This window comes from Canis lupus, unplaced genomic scaffold (genome assembly GCF_011100685.1).
Source record: "Canis lupus familiaris isolate Mischka breed German Shepherd unplaced genomic scaffold, alternate assembly UU_Cfam_GSD_1.0 chrUn_S372H532, whole genome shotgun sequence".
NCBI classification, from domain to species: domain Eukaryota; kingdom Metazoa; phylum Chordata; class Mammalia; order Carnivora; family Canidae; genus Canis; species Canis lupus.
Window position 1 is genome coordinate 18,896 of NW_023331299.1, and position 17,556 is coordinate 36,451.

Here is a 17,556-nt window from a genome sequence, read left to right on the forward strand (position 1 = left end):
TATATATATATATATGGCATAACACCCAGTGCTCATGCCATCAAGTGCCCCCCTTAGTGCCTGTCACCCAGTAATCCCACCCTCCCGCCCAACCTGCCTTTCTACCACCCCTTGTTCGTTTCCCAGAGTTAGGTGTCTCCCATGTCCTGTACCCTCACTGATATTTCCCACTCATTTTCTCTCCTTTCCCCTTTATTCCCTTTCACTATTTTTTATATTCCCCAAATGAATGAGACTTGTTTTTTTAAATCCATTCAGCCACTCTGTCTTTTGATTAGGGAGTTTAATCCATTTACATTTAAAGTAATTACTGATAGCAACGCCCTGGGTGGCTCAGCGGTTGAGCATCTGCCTTTGGCTCAGGGCATGATCCTGGAGTTCTGGGATCGAGTCCCACATTAGGCTTCCTGCGAGGAGTCTGCTTCTCCCTCTGCCTATGTCTCTGCCTCTCTGTGTCTCTCCTGAATAAATAAATAAAATCTTTAAGAAAAAAGTAATTACTGATAAGGATGGTATTTTATTTCCCATTTTCTTAATTGTTTTTCTGTATGTCTTGTAAGTTTTTTGTCCCTCTTTCTTTTTACTACTGCCTTTTCTTTGTGTTTTAGTGAGTTTTTTTTTGGACAACATGCCCTTTTAATTACCTTTTGTGTATTTTCTACAGTTTTTTTTTTTTTGTGGTTTCTCTGGGTATATACATAAAATATCTTCATGATTTCAGTTTATTTTAACCTGATGGCTTTAGTTGCATACAAAAACTCTACTCCTTTATGTCTCTGTCCCTCCACCTTCCCCTGCTTTGTTAGTGATGTCACAAATTGTGCCTTTTCATATTGTGTGTCTGTTAACATAGATTTATACTTTAATGCTTTTTTCCCTTTTAAATCCTATAAAGAATGAAAATGATTTATGCACCAACGTTAGGGTTCTGTTTTTGGCCTAAGTATTTACCTTTACTGGAGAGCTTTATATTTTCCTATGGTTTTTGTGTTGTCTAGGGTCCTTTGTTTCATCTCCAAGGGCAATCCTTTAGTATTTTTTGTGTGGCATGTCCAGTGGTGATTGACTCCATCAGCTTTTATCTGGCTGGGAAAGTCTTAATGTCTTCATCTTTATTTTTTTATTTTATTATTATTTTTTTTTATAGTTTTGCCTGTTTTTTTTTTATTTTATTTTAATTTTTTTTTTTAATTTATGATAGTCACAGAGAGAGAGAGAGAGAGAGAGAGAGAGAGAGGCAGAGACATAGGCCGAGGGAGAAGCAGGCTCCATGCACCCGGGAACCCGATGTGGGATTCGATCCCGCGTCTCCAGGATCGCGCCCTGGGCCAAGGCAGGCGCCAAACCGCTGCGCCACCCAGGGATCCCTGTCTTCATCTTTAAAGGATGACTTTATAGATACAGTATTCTTGGTAGTTCTTTTCTTTCAGCATATTGAATATACCATACTGCTGCCCTCTGACCTGCAAAATATCTGCAGAGACATTGGCTTTGAATCAACAGAGGTTCTCATTTACATGAGGAGTCCATTTTCTCATGCTACATTCAAGATTGCTTTTTTCCTGTAACTTTTCAGTTTACTATATGTGGTGCTGAAGTGAGCACAGCTTTTCAGTTTCATTATAATGTGTTTCAGTGTTGGTCTCTTTGCAATTTACCCTAATTGGAGTTCATTCAGCTTCTTGAATTTATATATCCATTTTTTTTGCCTCAAATTTGGAAAAATTTCAGCCACTATTCTTTAAATAGGCTGTCTATCTCTTTCCTACTTTCTCCTGGGTCTCCCATAATGCATAGATAGACTTTTTGTAGTGTCCTGTATAGCCCATAGACTCTCTTTACTTTCCATCATTCCTTTTTTTTTTCCATTCCTGTGACTCAGTAATTTCACATGATGTTTTCTAGTTTGCTGATTCTTTCTTCTGCTTGATCAAATCTTTTTTTTTTTTTTGCTTGATCAAATCTGGAAGTTGAATCTGTTTAGTGCATTTTTCAGTTTAATCATTGTATTCTTCAGCTACAAAGTTATTACCTTTTTTAAAAAGTGTTTTTGTGTCAATATTCTTATTTTGTTCATGCATTATTTCCCTGATTTCATTTAGGTATCTTTTGTCTTGTCTTTTAGCATCTTTAGTAGAGCATCTTTAGAATTATTATTTTAAATTACTTCTCAGGTAATTCATAGATCTTCATTTCTTAAGGGTTGGTTGTGGTGCTTTATTTTGCTCGTTTGATGGAACCATCTTAACTGTTTCCCTTTGGCCTTTTGATCTTTTGAGATTAGGGCATTTGAAACAGACAATGATCTCTTTTAGTGTGTTATTTTTTTTTTAAGTTTTTTGTTTATTGATTCTTTAAGAGACGGGGGGGGGGGGGGGGGGGGCGGGGGGCGGGGCTCGGGCCTCCCCTCCGCGGGGCGGCGACACTCGCGCGGCGGGGCGTTGAGTGTTTACCGCGCGCCCTAGCAAACTGGCGGGCGCGCGGCTGGCGGCGCGGGGCGCGGGGCGCTGGGCGCAGTGCGGACGCGGAGCGGGGCGCTGCAGGTGAGTGCGGGCCGTTGGGCGCAGGGCGGGCCGCCGGGGACTCGCCGCCGCCTCTCCGCGCAGGGCCCCGCCGCTCCCCGCCCACCGCCCCGCGCAGGGGTCCTTGCAGCCTAACGCGGCGGGGTTCGAGCAAGGTGGGGGCCTCTCTCGCCCGCTCCCCTCGTCTCCTCGGGCCGCGGCCCGCCCTGTCCCGGCCCTCTCCCTCCCCTCCCCTCCCCGCAGACCCCCTGCCCGGGCGCCTCCTGCTCCTCGGCTCCCGAGCCGAGCCCCTCTCCGCGGCTCAGGCGACTCCCGGCGCCTCCCCGTCCTCCTACCCTCCGCCCCTGCAGCTCGCCCTCCTTCCACCTACCGTCCTCCTCCCCTGCGCCTTCCTGCCGGCGCCCCCTGCCCCCTCACCCCTACAGACTGAGCTCCGGCTCTAACTAACGCCTGTCGCCGTCTGCTCGGTGTTTTCACGCAGGCTTTAAGTGTACGTGGATTCAGGGCCCTGCACATGCCAGTTCTGAAATTCTGATTTTCTGTAGCTTCATCATTCCCAGAATGGCACGTGTATGCGCCGACTCCCAATCTGTGTTACCAGCCACATTTCTAGATCTCAGCGTGGATGCTCACCTTCCCTTAGCTCTTCTTTCTGCTCAAGCGTTACAGAAATTATTCACGGACGGGTTTCATTTTTTTTAATGCTACGGGAAGCTTGCAGCTAATCCTTAAAAAAGAAAAACAAGCTGTGTTACAGTGATTTGATTCGGACAGAAAATGAGTAGAATAATAGACAAAATGAATATAAATGATTTTCCATTTATGAGAACACGTGCACAGAAACTTTTCTCCATTTAATCATTAAACTTTTTAAACAGTCGCACCTTAATTCAAAGATACTTACTACATATTCATGTGTATTCGTTGTAACTGTGGTTCTTAGGCCAAAAGGACTCCTGGATTGGCAGTGGGTAGAAACTGGGGAACAGCCTGTTTTGATTAAAAAAAAAAAAATTTAGTTTTGTATTTTTACCTGAGTTACACAGACCTTTTTTTTTTTTTTAACACCCCTGGGACTAGTGGAATAAATACGGTTCTCCTGCTAAATGAGGCTATTAGAAATGTCCTAGACTTAACATGAAAAGCTTTAGATTACACTGTTTTCTTTTTGTAATTTATTCACTTACGCCTACAAAGTACTTCTTTCTCTTTCTCTGTCCGTCTGTCTCTCTTTTTTTTAAAAAAAGATGTTATTCATGAGAGACACAGAGAGAGGCAGGCTCCTCACAGGGAGCTGGATGCAGGATTCGATTCCAGACCCAGGATCATGCCCTGAGCCAAAGGCAGACGCTCAACAGCTGAGCCACCCAGGCTGTCCCTCTTTCTTTCTCTCTCTGCTCTCACTCTCATTTTTAAAGGCTTTTTCTACCTATCTTGTTCAAGATTTTGATCCACTTTTCCCCCCTAATAATATTTTTTGCCTTCTGGGTTGTCCCAGACCCTCCTGAAATTTTCTTAGACCTCAAATCAAGCCTGTTCATTGTTGCAGCTCCTGCCTTTCCAGATTTAGAAAAACAATTTGAAGAGATACAAACGTGTTATTTTTGTATAGAAATTTATCATGATGAAGACCTTTTTGCATTTCTTAGCTCTTTTTAAAGTGTCTTTCAGGAAGTTGCTGTATGGGGTGTTGACTGCTGCTACAGTCTTATATAATCTATGTATGTCCACATTTTCCTTTTAAAAAGTATAAGAAGGAAATGATACACATGTTGTAGTTTTATAAGACCACTGAAACAAGTGGTATGCTTAAGATTAAAATAAATTGTGCACATAAGACTTTCTATATGTGATAAAGCTGTTTGCACTTATTCTTAGCTTGCACTTACTCTCTTAATACTGGCAAACTCAACAGTGTTACTGATGTAAGCATCAGTACAGGCTTACATGTTTGGAATCAAGCAATAGAAACAAACTACTAGAATACTAAAATAAATGCACACAAAAAAATCTGTACCCTAATTATATATATTTTATAATTGTATGTATTTGTATATATAAGTATATACACAGATATAAAAATATATATACCTATTTATGTACACATATATCAGCCATTCTTAGCCCTGAGAACTATCATTTTTTATAACAAATATTTTGTAATGCCTTCTTTGCTACTCCAAAATCAAAATTCTAGGTAGTAATTCTACATGTGTGCATAGTTTAAATGTAGGATAGGATATCTTTAAATGTAGATAGGATATCTAGATCAGTGGCTCTCAGTGAGGCAGTACTCATAACTCAGAAGTATTATTAACCATATTTCATTATCAAAATGATATTGGCTACTTCCTGGGACCCCAGGATCATACCCTGAGCCCAAAGGCAGACACTCAACCACTGAGCCACCCAGGTGCCCTGATGTCTGACATTCTTGGTCCTCATCACTAAATCCCAATGATGTCCCCTAACTGTAAAATAAAGGAAAATTAAAAGGTAAATAATTGCAATACAGTAATAGTATGTAAATGCTCAGGTACCACTACACTAGAATATGTAGTGAAGTAGTCAGGTGCTCCAGCCTTACATAGAATTATATACTGTGAATGCAGTAGCTCCAAATGCAGGCTGATGTAAACACATCATTGAAACTTAAATTGTGTGACCAGCATGGCCATCAATGGTGTGATTTTCCAAAATACTGAGCTCTTGGTAGACTTCCATATAAGACAGAATATATACAACCTTCCTTCGACTTACATGATAGTTGCAATCCTGGAAAATTCAGTGTATGTCAAAACTGTGGAAAAATTACTTTGTGATTGTAAAGTGGAGTTAGATTCTTAGCGCAGGTATTACTTATCTGAAGTTTTTCGCCCACCAGATGCCTAAAGAGTGTAGTATAATTCTGTCTGGGGACTGTTGTGCACATTGCAGGACATCAGACATTATTTTTTAAGAGTTTATTTATTTATTTATGAGAGACAGAGAGAGGCAGAGACATAGGCAGAGAGAGAAGCAGGCTCCCTGTGGGGAGCCTGATGCGGGACTCAATCCCAGGACCCGCTCCTGGGACCCCAGGATCACACCCTGAGCCAAAGGCAGACTCAACCACTGAGCCACCCGGGTGCCCTGATGTCTGACATTCTTGGTCCTCATTACTAAATCCCAATGATGTCCCCTTCCTATCATTTTGATAATGAAATATCCTTAATAATATTTCTGAATTATGAGTATTGCCTCATTGAGAGCCACTGATCTAGATATTCCTGTTACTAGATTTAGTGCAGTACAAAACCCAAAATCCCCAAGTCATTTCCGAAGGGTCCTGGTACTTCGGAGCTTTAGTAATAATGGGGGAAAGCTAATTCTATTCTATATTTAACTTTATCACCATTCTAATATTCTGGAAGGAAGCCTTTCATGATCCTATTAGTGAAAAATCAAACAAGTATAGACTATCAGGGAAAAAAAAAGCCTTAAATGTTCACAGTGAGAACTTGCTTGCTAACTCGGCTTTTACTCAATGTTGCAGATAATGTTCTCTTTTTAAAGAAAGTCAGAATAACAGAGTTCAGTTTGACAGCATGGTTCTAAATTATGCACTGCCCAGCCCAGAAGAGCCTTTGGCTCCAGCAAACCTGTTGGACCAAAGGCCTTGATGCCATCTTCCCCCAGCTCTTCCTTCCACTGTTGGGAGTTTTCTGTTTCTGTTTTCTGCCCAGTTATTTGAGCTTTTCTTTCTGGGGCCCAGGGAAATGAGAAAGTTATTTGCTTAGGGCAAATAGATACTAGAAAATCCAAGTGCCTGTCAGTTTTACTTAGAGCTAGCCCAGTAAAAATGAATATTTCTGTTGCATTAAGGAGCAATTTGATGATGAAAAAAAATTGACCACTAAGATTAAGAAGCAGAATATGTGTTGGATGGCTTAAAGGCTTGAAAGTGAGAACGGTTCCAGGAAAAAGGTGATTGCCATCCTGTGTTTCTAACTCTTTCCACTCTGATGCAGGGTGTGTGGTGAGCTCAGATCTGAGCATTGACTGAGCATGGGGGTGGCTCTGACAAGGTCTGCACAGTGGACTGCTGCTGGATATGGGACCAGAACCCTGGAAATTACTCCACTGAATGAAGTGATATTGAAAGAAATTGCGATGTTTGTGGAGAGTTTTATCTACAAACATCCTCAAGAAGCAAAATATGTTTTTGTAGAACCACTTGAATGGAAAACAAACTTGGACCCCTCAGCATTTGAATCAGGATATATTGTCAGGTAAGCTGGTAAAGAGCTTCTAGAGTTTAATGTCTTTATTGTACATATTTTGATAAATGAGTTGTAGGTTTTGGGCAAGTAATTTAACATCTGTGAATCTCAGAAATATTCTGACCCAGGAATTGCAATCAGGAGGCACTCTGCTGAAATCTGGGAACATTCTGTTTAGCACAACAAAATTATGTATGTATGTATGTATGTATGTATGTATTTATGAGAGAGAGAGAGAGAGAAGATGAGCAGGGGCAGGGGCAGAGGGAGAAGCAGACTCCTGGCTGGGTAGGGAGCCAGCCAGACACTGAGCTCTATCCCAGGACCCTGAGATCATGACTTGAGCCAAAGGCAGACCCTTAACCGACTGAGCCACCCAGGCGCCCCTAATTATTTCTTTCTTCTTTCTTTCTTTCTTTCTTTCTTTCTTTCTTTCTTTCTTTCTTTCTTCTTTCTTTCTTTCTATCTATCTATCTATCTATCTATCTATCTATCTATCTAGATTTTATTTATTCATGAGAGACACAGAGAGAGAGGCAGAGATACAGGCAGAGGGGAGAAGCAGGCTCCCTACAGAGAGCCTGTTGTGAGACTCAATCCCAGGACCCTGGGATCATGACCTGAGCTGAAGGCAGAATGCTCAACCACTGAGCCACCCAGGTGCCCTGGCACTCCTAATTTTTAAATTTTGATTTGAATTTCTTTTGATAGGGGATGCATTCTTGAGTTCACCCACACTCCAACAATTGTTGTTGCTTTATGTTTGGGCTTTCCACTCATCTATACAACCCTACAGGTGTCAGTAGGCATTGGTTTTGTGACCTCTGCTATAGGCAAAATCCCTTCTGGTATTAAAATCTATTAATTCCTGGGGAGTGGTAAATTTCCCTCAATATATGGGAGAGGCTAATTAGCAATTAGCATTGTCCTGAAATGAGAACCTTCCAAATCTGAGATTTAAGAAAAACCTACCTCTACCTCAAACAGGGAGCTGTCAACTTAGCTCTAGAGAGCTTAGATAAAAATATATATGTATTTATATAAATGTAATCATAATTATATAGGAGTAATTGACATTTGCATATGTAAATCTTTTTTGTTGTTTTGGTCAGCTTCAGTTTATTTTCCACTTTCAGGCATCGGGATCCTCTTTTCTGCCACCGTGTTCCTCCTTAATTTTGCATATGAACTTTTAAAGTGTGACATTATCAAAGACAGGTCACTAATCAGTCAAATCTTCTTATAGATGCCTTTTCCCACTTTTTCCCTTTGGGATTATTTGTGAGAAATAAACTCTGAATTTCATTTTAGTACTGAAAAACCTTTTTTGAACTGTATTTCAGGAGTGTTTGGTTCTGTTGTCATGCTCTACCTTCTCTCTGAATTTCCTGAAGCCTTTTTCTAAAATTGTATTTTATTTCTAACTCTGCCTATGGTCACTTCCTCCCAAAGTGCTTGTCATTATTCATTGCTCCCACTTAAGTTCAGTGTAGTGTCACATGTTGTTTTTTTCTAACCTTTGAAAGATGAACTCATCTGCAAAACCATATAGTTCAAAACATATGAACTACTTAGTACAGAGATGGATTTAAAGCAGATGTCATAAGAGTATCAAGAGCCTCATTGTATCTTACCTCTATTTATTTTGTGTTCCAAGGACAAACATGACCACATCTGCAACCTACTTAGGTGGGCTGTTACACATACCTCAATCATATCACTGTTTCTCTTTCTTTATCCTTATCCAATTGCTTTTTGCTCTATTTCCATTCTTATACCTCTGTATACAGTCTTTTTTTTTTTTCATACAGTCTTTATGCATAGAGGTCCCTCTTAAGCAGGAAGTCTCAACATTTGGCACATATATGTTTTGAACCAACTACCTCTTGATTGTCTTCCTTCTGTCAAATTTACTGGACACCTTTTCCTTGGGCCAGTTTTTCTATCCATTATTCTTATTTCTGACTTTTATTGGTGATATCTTTGATGTCGGAAGGGAAAAGAGGGTCTGAAAGTAGCATTTGTTGTAGTTGAAGGAAACCATGCCATTGTGGCTGGATGAAAACCAGGTGGGTACTGATAGTCCTGAAGAAGGCAAAGGATACAGCTGAGATTTTGGTAGTTATGGAAAATTCTAAATGTTTACACATCCAAGTCTTGACCACTCCCCTTGCTCTACCCCCACCCCCCCAAACCAAAGAACTGTCAGCAACCCATAGCCACTTGGTATGCTGTGTCCACCAACATAACAAAAGTGATATAGACCAGAGATGCCCTCAATGGCTGGAAGAACATACCATTAAAAGAGTCCCGGCTACCTCATTCTTTGTCCCTTTTGTACACATGCACTGTTCTTGCTTAGGCTGCTGGCCCTTAGGACACCTTTTATTCATTTATTTAAAGGGTGGAGGGTCAACTGCTGTCCTTTCAGATAGGATTCAGCTCTGTAAGTCCACATAAATATGGATACCTAAGTCATCATAAAGGCTTTGAGTTTGGAGCCTCTGGATGCATTTCTACCAAACCACAATATTATTGGATGTTTTAGGATATTTCTTCTTCCTCTTGGGACTATATGTTCTCTCAGCCTTTTGTTCCAAAACAAGTCAGTTTTATTTACATGGAAAGTCTGTTGAAGTAAGTAAGCTACCCTCTTTTGTTGATCTCTTTATATTCGCACTTGAGGCCTCATTTCTCATTTGATGTTGCACATCTCCAAATGTACTCTTTGCGGCAGTCCTTAAAAAATTGATCAGCCTTCTTCTGAATTAGGCTAACAGACATCTGACATTGAAACTGATCTGCTCATCATGCACTGAAAAAAGGTTTTACATGTCGTCACCCATCTTCTTTTGTGCAGATCATTGTTGAGTAGATAGGCATGGCACTGTCCACATGTTAGATGACTTACTCTTTTCTTTTAGAATCATTTCCAATGTACCAACCCTTCATTCTATAATAACACTGGTCATCGTCTTTCCGTGTTCATTGTTTTGGGGAAAATAACTCCACTTTCATTCTAATGGAAATCATAGGTCTCCTTGTATTACCATTTTCAATTGCTTTTGTTCTTATCAGACAGAATGAGATAACTAATCTTTCTAAAAACACTCCAGAATGAAACCCAAGTCCACTGTAAGCTAAGGACAAATGACACCCTTCAATGATTAACACCATATGGTGGTGGTATACAGAGCTCAGTTGCTTTGACTCATTAGAATGTAGCTCAGGAAATATAAAGACTGGATAAGTGTTCAGAATCACTTAGTGACAATGTTATTATCAGTTCTTTTCTTTTTTGGTAAAATTACGATTTTGACTCATGTCAGCTTTAATACTGTGATATTTTAGCTTCTAATGTCTCTCTGCTGTCTCAATGATATGTCTGAGTTGGGACAAAATTCTCTCCTGGTAGGAGTGCTGTGTAGATGAGGAGTTGAGCCCCGAGCAGTGACCCTCTTCCCCCTGTCCTGCCCACCGCCCCTCACAATTCATACCTTTCTGATTCCTAGTTTTCTTTTTTCTTTTGTAAATCTCTACAGGCATCTTTTTTATTGTTGACTTCCCAATACTCCTTGGTAATGGGCATTGTTTGATCCTTTTACCTTCTTGTTCTAGTTCTCTTATCAATGTCATGAAGGATCAGTTACATGATCTCTGATCTTAAAATTGTATTGTTTTATGAGATGATAATTATTATGTTTTGGTAAAACTTCTTTTCTAAAAGATTTTATTTATTGAGAGAGAGAGAGAGAGAGCAAGCAGATGGGGGGGTGGAACAAAGGGAGAGGGACAAGCAGACGCCTCACTGACTGTGGAGCTCAACCAGGGCTTGATCTCATGACCCTGAGATTCACGACCTGATCAGAAACCAAGAGTCAGACACTAACCAACAGAGCCACATGGGTGCCCCATATTTTGGTGAAATGTCCAAGTTATGCTATTAAAATCGATGGCCATAACGTTTGTTACTTGAGCTCTTTGTTTTTGTTCCTGAGAATTACTAACTAGTTTTGCAACTGTAGCTTTATATCTCTTGTTATTTTTTAGGCTCATTTATTGAGTAATTACTATGTTCTGGACACTAAACTAGACACTGGGGATGAAATAAATGTGACATTTTTCTGCTCTCTCACCTTATAGCATAAAGCTATAGTATTTTCAGCTGCCCTCCACAATTACAGTTTGAAAGTCTTTTGATCAGGTCAGTGGATTTCACTTTGCAGCACATTTATCTTGACCTCACAAGATGGGCATAGTATTTTTTCTTTCCAAAATCTCTTTCTTCCAGTATTAGAAACTGCAAACCCCGAAACAAACCTGCTCTTCCACATCCTCCCTGGAGCTGGCATTTAGTTCCTACTGCTTTGCTGAGTTACAGGCTTCAACTGGTGGGAGCAATGAAATATGTGTCCTGTGCCCTTGACTTCTCCCATATCTTACCAGGAGTTTCACCTTCTCAAGTTCAGTGGCTTGATATTGTTGGCATTCAGTCAGCTTATAACTTAGTCTTGTCATCATCCACTTAGCACATGTGACCAACCCGGCACAGACCTTTAAGAAATCTCAAACCTGAAGACATTATTCCAAAAGCTTTATTTTAGAGAAAACACACATTTTGTATACAACACACATCACTGGTCAGCCTAGAAATCTTCTATTCATTTATTCCTCTTCTATTTATTGAGTACCTTCTGTGTACAATTACTATGTAAGTTACTTCCTATGTGAGTTACTATGAAAGTTACTGCTGGAAGAACAGTGGGAAAGCCTGTAAAAGTCCCTGTGTTAGCCTCCTATTGCTGCTGTAACAAATTTTCACATACTTAGTGACTTAAAATAATGCAGATTTAATTTCTTAGGGTTCTGGAGGTGAAAAGACTAAAATAAGTGTGTAGGGTTAAAATCAAGGCGTTGGCAGGGCTGTGTTCCTTCTGGGGGCTGAAGGAAGATCCATTCTTGTCTTCTCCAGCTTCTGGAGGCCACCTACATTCCATAGCTTCTGGCTCTGTGTTACTCTGAACCCTGTTTCCATGTCACGTTGGCTTTTCTGACTTGACCCTCCTGCACATTTCAGAATAGTCTTCCCATCTCAAGATCCTTAACTTAATCCATCTGCATGGTCTCTCTTGCCATGTAAGATAAGGCATTTGTGGGCCCTCGGGTGTTAGGATGTGGACATCCGTGGCAAGCCACTAGTCTGCCTCCATGATCTCTATCTTCTTCCTTTTCTAGTGAAATCGTGCTGGTAGTACATCTGAGTCTGAGTCTGTCAGGTTTACTTTTTCTGATGAACTGGCAATACACCACATCTGTTTATCTGCCTTACAATTTAAAATATGTTAGATCAGGTCTTAAGAGGAGAGCATTTTTCCAGGGATATCCATATCTAATAAAAACCTAGGTAGCTTAGTTAATGTTGTACGTGGTAGAAATCTATAGAAATATCACTGCCGTAAAAACATCTTAATATTTCTTAAATGCTGACCTAAAAAAATAATTAAAATGGGCAGAAAGACAAATCTAGGAGACCCAGAAATTTCTGATCAGGAAAAGTCCATTTAGAAAAACTGCTTATTATCCTAAAGTAAACCAAATTAGAGGGTTTGGAGTGGGAAAACAATCCACAGAGGGAACCTAGTTTGTCTCTCTCTCTTTCTCTTTTTTATAGCTTTTTTGTTCATAAACACAGAGTAGCCAAGAAGATTTCTAACCACTAATTACTGTGGTGTAAACTTTATAAATAAAATAACTTTAGAAATCCCCAAACATGAATGGTCCTGTAGAACCAGTGATTTTTTTAAAGTTGTCCAACACATTGTTAGAAAAACAAAACCAAAAACTGTGATTGAGTTCATGTAAGTATTCAAGACATGGCTTAAAATGTTCTTCCTGGGTATATCATGTTGCTAACTATGGTTGCTAATAAGCCTGGGAACTTAGGGATCTGAGTGTGGACAAATGAGGAAAAGACATGAGCTTTTAACAAGAAGTACTTATATTTTGTGTTTTATAATGAGCCAGAGGGATGATTTGTCAAAATGTCTTATGTTTAACTTCACTAGCATCCAGGTAACCTTAAGATTTTATTTATTTATTTATTTATTTTTATTTCCTAGTGAAACAACAGTCAAGTCAGAAGAAGTTGATAAGATGGGCAGCCTTTGCTGTTTCTCTCTGTGCCACACATTAAGATCAGGAGCTTGGGGCAGCTGTCACGTTTGCTGCTTATTGCCAAAGACAGAAAGCTGAAGGAAGCACAGGCTTGTATCAAAGGTGATATTTATGCTCCAGTCTATGACTTGAACTTTTAGAAACATAATCATGGGGGAGGGGGAGTTGCAGTCTCTTGAAAAAAGTTCCGTGACCTAAAAGGCAAAAAGTCCTATGTTCGACTTTTGTAAAAATGTCATTCATTTTTCTTGGCTGAATGTCATGCTCATATCAAGTTTCTACTTTAAACTGAAAGGCCTAATACTTTACCACTAGCAAGCTTCTAGATTTCTAATTTTAGCATGTGGTTTAAAGAGAGGCTTCCTCACTTCTGGAAAGACCAGAGGCCTGTATCCTCTAAGGTCTACACAGGAGAGAAGACAGATTAGTGGGGCCTGCACCAAACTCCACCCTCTACCCTCAGGCCTGCTGTGACGGATGATGCTCGGTTTCCTCTAAAATGTATGCAGCAAAGATAGCCCAGAGTAATCTCACTTTCCATTGGTCTCAGTAATGTTCCTTTGTAGGTTGCATAGCTTTGTGGAGGTAGTTACATTCACTCAATGGGAAACGTTTTCCTCTTCATTAAGGATGTAGATTTTCATTATTGTCTAAGCATCTAACATGCGTAAAAGAATGTGACCAATTGCCTGGAGCAATTGTTTTCTGAATTTTTCTTATGAGTAGAAATACCTAACAGTACATAATGGTGTCATATACATGTTTTGCCTGTTTGGAATCATGTGACTAGAAGGACTCAAGCATGAGGTGCCTGGTCTTGCCTCTAATCATTCTTTGCTGTGTCTACTGCTATGACGTGGGAAGATGAACCTTTAAAAAAAATATTCTTTAGGATGTAAATCTTATGAGATGTCTGGGTGTCTCAGCCGGTTAAGCGTCTGCCTTCAGCCCCAGGGTGTGATCTTGGAGACCCGGGATCAGAGTCCCACATCGGGCTCCTTGCCTGCAGCCTCCTTCTCCCTCTGCCTCTGCCTGTGTCTCTGCCTCTCTCCCTATGACTCTAATGAATGAGTAAATAAATAAAATATTTTTTTAAAAAAAGATGTGAACCTTAGGACAGCAGCCTTTTCTTATCTCTTGCCTACTCTTCATTATTAGGCTATCTATCTATCTATACCTCATAGCTACCCTGCTGAGGAGGAATGAAATCTTAAGAGTAAAGTTGAATTCAAGGAGGTTGGTAATAGCATTAATTTCAACTTAGTGCATGAACTTAATACATAGACTGGCTGCTATATATCTAGTTTGGCTAAATGTGTATCCTTTGCTGCATTTTGTCCTTTCTGTAAGAGCTCTAGGTACAACTCTTAGTTTGGGTCCAGATTCCATGGTGCAGGGCAATTTGGGGGGCAGGTTTGTGTCTTTCCCCAGAATTCATATAATACCTTTTCCATGAGTCTTAATGAGATGACTGCTGTAAGGATGATTGAGATGCTCAAAAAGTAGATGATTCCTAGATCTCTTTTCCCTGCCCCTCCCCTTGTGTGTTTTTTTCTAAGAAGCCCTAAGCCTTTTCTGCTATTTCCTGGTGCCAGAGTCCATCTCCCACTGCAGAGTTAATGCCATCACTGTGCTTCTCTCATTTCAATCAGGTGGAGCTTTCTGAACTAGTCCCATGGGCCTCCTTGTTCAAATACATATATATTTCATCTTATTTAAATTCCTCCTTTCCAAATATGGCTTTGCCCTCTTCTTCCTCACTTGCAACTACATGGTTCTTTGGCTTTCACCAAATTCTGTTTTAACCATCTCTAGAGTCTACTTTCACACCTATGTCAGCCTTGATCATGAATTAGTATTGGAGTTTTTCACTGTAACTTGGTATGTGTGTGAGTACTGGCCAGATTTGTTTTTCCAACTTGAACATAAAAAGGCATTGAAAATATAAGCATTGGGATCCCTGGGTGGCGCAACGGTTTTAGCGCCTGCCTTTGGCCCAGGGCGCGATCCTGGAGACCCGGGATCGAATCCCACGTCGGGCTCCCGGTGCGTGGAGCCTGCTTCTCCCTCTGCCTATGTCTCTGCCTCTCTCTCTCTCACTGTGTGTCTATCATTCATAATAAATAAATAAATAAATAAATAAATAAATAAATAAATAAATAAATATTTAAAAAAAAGAATATTTCTTAAAAAAAAAAAAAGAAAATATAAGCATTTGAGGGATCCCTGGGCGGCGCAGCGGTTTGGCGCCTGCCTTTGGCCCAGGGCGCGATCCTGGAGACCCGGGATCGAATCCCACATCGGGCTCCCAGTGCATGGAGCCTGCTTCTCCCTCTGCCTCTCTCTCTCTCTCTCTCTCTCTTTCACTGCGTGCCTATCATGAATAAATAAAAAAAAATTAAAAAAAAAAGAAAGAAAATATAAGCACTTTGAACAGGTGAAAAGACTGGTGGTAGATCTTTAGACTGAGAAAACCATGCTGTTTTGGAAAGAAAGCATTTGTGAACACTAAGCCTCAGTGGTTACATACACACACACACACGTACACACACACAGTTCTAGTGATGATTCTTCTAAGGAGACCAGTATTTCTCTATCTTCAAATCAATTCTGGATACACTAATTGAATGACCATGCTGGACAATGCCCTACAGTCAATTAAAAAAAAAGAAAAAAAAAAGAATGTCTTGTTCTTTGTTTTATTAGAGATATGATATAGATAGATGATACTGCAGTACAAGGTAGAGAATCTCAAGGAGTACAAGAAAGTTCCTAAATGCAGTAGAATCTGAGAAGTTGAGATTAATTCAAATTGGGTCCATGAGAGAAAGCTTAATGAAGGAAGCACATTTGGGTGGGCTTCAGAGGACTTGTTAGTCATTATTTTTTCTTACAACAGAAGACAAGAGAATCATTTTTATTTATTTACTTGTTTGATCAGCTAACAGAGATCCTGTAACAAAATCCTGGGTTTGGATTATAACACGGTGAAAGAAGACACATCCACAGTAAATATTCTTGATAAAATTACCAAGATGAAGATCCTGAGAGTGAGATAAAGATGAAGGTTGGCATGCTGCTTAAGCAACTGGATCTGTACCTACTGAATCATTCTCTAAAACGTATTTCATTGTGAGTCTTTTTAGAAAAAAGAAACCTCTAAAAGTTAGTTACAAAAAATGCTTTCAGAATTTTTTTTAAACATACACAAATTATAGGAGTTGTTATTGATTAACAGTAGATTTTAGGGTATTGCAATGGATATTTCTAATTCTAAAATGTAAAGATTACTGTTAGCTTTGCTAGAGCTTTCTATGGGGTTTCACCTGATTCTGAGGACATGAAGTGGCCTTATTTTCACTCTCCTCAGACAATTAAATAGATGGTTAAATAGGTAATGCAAATATCATGTAGACTTTGTAAGGTTTAAAACTTGTTCATTTTTTGTAGTTTTTTTTCTAGTATTATGCTATTACCACTAAGAAATGAAATGAATTTTTAAACGAGTTTATTTAATGTTGCATTAATATGAATCACGGTTTCTTGATGTCTTGACAGTGTTGTAAGGCTATAACACAGCTCTAAAAACTAACTGCAACATTTTTGTTGTTGTATAATTTGACTACAATTTTAATTATAAAAGTGATATTCCTCCTCCCACCAGCCCCCCCCCCCCTTGCTAAAATGGTATATATTTCATCTGTTTTCTGGAGATTCTCTTTTGAGAGTGTTAAATGCATTTCTTATCATTCATTTCAGACAAATCTGTTTAAACCCAACAACTGTTAAGAACCATATAGAACTGCTGAAACATTTCTCAGGAAAAGGAGAACAAACTGTCTTGGAATCTATTGACTATACTTCAGGTTTCTATTATTCTCAGATTTGCTTTGTTATGTAAAATAATTATTATTTCCAAATGCTTCAATAGCTACATTAGGATTGAGTATTTGAAAAAAACTGTAATCATATTTATTTCTTTTTAAAGATAACATATTTTATTTTCAGAGCTCCTTTTAATTGATCGATAATTGGTTTCAGATTATGAATTTTCAAATGGATGTCGAGCCCCACCTTGGAGACAAATTCATGGGAGAAATTTGTTACGTGCTGGTAAAACCCCATGATTGTTGAAACTCTGTGTGTTACTTGTAGTACAGAAAGGAGTATTTTTAAATGGCGTAAGTAATTTTTTAAGAACCCATGTTGTCTTTGGTGCTTGGCTCCATCTCTGTAAATGCAGGCATGTCTCCAGGACTGAATGCTGATGGCCACAGAAAATGCGATTCTGTTCTGTTGGGTTGAAGCAGATCCTTTGCTATGTGTTTGCTGAGCAAATCCAAAACCATTTCAGAATGAGCCTCGGTGTTCCCCATTGCAGGTCATTAAATCAGTCTTCTAAGAAATGACCGTCAAAGGAACCCACGCCACTTTATAAAATGAAAACCTCTGTAACGATCAGTTCACTGATTGATTAATTAATATTAATTAATTAATTATACAAGTATTTGGGCAAATAAGAGGTGGCTGAGGTAACACAGAAGCAGTAACTATAGCTTTTGCCCTAAGTGTTGAGAGGACAAAGGGAAGGAATTAAA

At 39.5% G+C, this 17,556-nt stretch overlaps 2 long non-coding RNA genes across 2 annotated transcripts; both read left to right on the forward strand.

Annotated features, from left to right (window-relative positions):
- Window positions 1–2,479: 2,479 nt before the first annotated feature.
- LOC119879185 lies at window positions 2,480–12,947 on the forward strand. Its single transcript, XR_005387369.1, has 3 exons — window positions 2,480–2,543; window positions 6,533–6,793; window positions 12,904–12,947. It is a non-coding gene; the product is annotated as an uncharacterized LOC119879185 (long non-coding RNA).
- Window positions 12,948–13,045: 98 nt separating this feature from the next.
- LOC119879184 lies at window positions 13,046–17,124 on the forward strand. The gene is made up of 4 exons (XR_005387368.1): window positions 13,046–13,060; window positions 15,900–16,090; window positions 16,718–16,824; window positions 17,000–17,124. It is a non-coding gene; the product is annotated as an uncharacterized LOC119879184 (long non-coding RNA).
- The last annotated feature ends 432 nt before the right edge of the window (window positions 17,125–17,556 follow it).